This window comes from Argiope bruennichi, chromosome 7 (genome assembly GCF_947563725.1).
Source record: "Argiope bruennichi chromosome 7, qqArgBrue1.1, whole genome shotgun sequence".
NCBI lineage: Eukaryota > Metazoa > Arthropoda > Arachnida > Araneae > Araneidae > Argiope > Argiope bruennichi.
In genome coordinates this window covers 38650801-38652570 of record NC_079157.1, presented here as the reverse complement: position 1 = coordinate 38652570, position 1770 = coordinate 38650801, and positions in this window count along the sequence as shown.

Sequence of the window (1770 nt, the reverse complement as noted above, 5' to 3'; positions counted from 1 at the left end):
TAAGAGTAGAATTATATAATAAAGTAGCTACCCCTCTTGCATTAAGAGCATGAAAGCACAGGAAATTATCGACAAACTAGAGCTTCTCTCTTCTAATGGATCATGTCCGCTGTCAAGTGACCTTAAAAACGCAATTCATTTCCAAGGTTAACGAATGAATATGATATAATCAAAACGGATAAAAAAAAAGGATGAAGTATTTTATCCTAAAATGCTGACAGCCAAATACATAGCTTCATTTTTATAATTTTTTATAGCAAAGCGTCATGGGGTATTTTAAGATGTTGTATGAATTCCCGGAATAGAGAACCGTGATTCATGGTAAACTGAAACTATTGTTGGATTCTAATCTTACTCTAAAGTTTAATTTGATTTATTTTAATTTTATTAAGAAGCTTGATGAAGCGTTTTGAAGATAAATGTGGACTATTTTTGGGATGGATGCAATATCTGGGGGTATCTGATGGCCAAGTGTTAAGGGAATCTGATGGCCTAGGAATTCTGGATCCTATGACTATGTTCGAAATCCGATTTCACAGAAGAACTACCATGTAAACAGATCTGATGCACACTAAATTTATCCCTGCGGCTGGTGTGTCAAGGAAAGTTCGGGTAGTGGTGGTGGTGCCATTTCAAGCATCGCTCTCGTTATTTTGTTGTTTTTATCCCAAATTACAGTCCGTTTTAAATTAACTTGCATCTAGCTGGGCATAAATATAATAAAACTTCGCCATTTGAAAGTGTGATTGATGATGATCATACTTTCTGAGCAGATATATATATACAGTGGCTGAAAAAATTGAGAGTACACCTTACTTTTACTTCATAAATTCGACTTTCAATATAAATAACACATTAACGAGAAGTGCAAACATAATTTTATTTTTACACATGACAAATGGTTTAATTTTGAGTAAAAATAAAGAAAAATAAGAAAAAATAAGAAATTTCTAAATTGAAAATTTTCAGAAGCATTTTAAATAAACATACGCAGAATTTTGCCTCAAAAAATTGAGAATACACCAATGAAATGTTTGCAATATCACGCATAGAAATAAAGTGTCACTATTAAATTGCATGTCTTTTGGCTTTTATAATGGCCTCTAATCGTCATGGTACCAATTCGACCCATTTTTCTGGTATTTGAAAATATTTTACCCCATTCTTTATGCACCACTTGTTTTAAATGGGTTTTGTTTCTAATTTTGTGTTTTTGAACCTCTTTTTCGGGTATGACCCACGAATATTCAATGGCATTGATGTCGGAGTACTGTGGTGGTGTGTGTAACTGCTATTTACAATGAAAAAGACACCATATTTTGAAGTTACGTGTATTCTGTTTGGGGTCGTTGTCTTACTGGAAAATGAAATTTCCATCTAAACTCAAATTTTTAGCACTTTCCTTTAGATTGCTGCGAAGTATATCCAAGTAAACCGTATCATTTATAATGCCATCTATAAAAATTAAATTTCCTACCCCGGATGAAACCATGTAACCTCAAATCATCACGGAGTCACCATCATGTTTAACTGTAGGATGTACATTTTTTGGTTACAAAGCAGTATTAGGCTTTCTCCATACAGTAAGATGGTTGTCACTGGCACAAATGTTGAGGTTTCTTTCATTACTAAATATAGATTTCTTCCAAGGGTTATTGGTCTGCAATTGATGAGTTTTTGCAAACTTCAAATGCTTTTTCTGAATTTGCAAGCTGGTGAACGGTTTATCTCTAACAATGCTACTTTTATATCCAGCTTGTTTAATGGCAT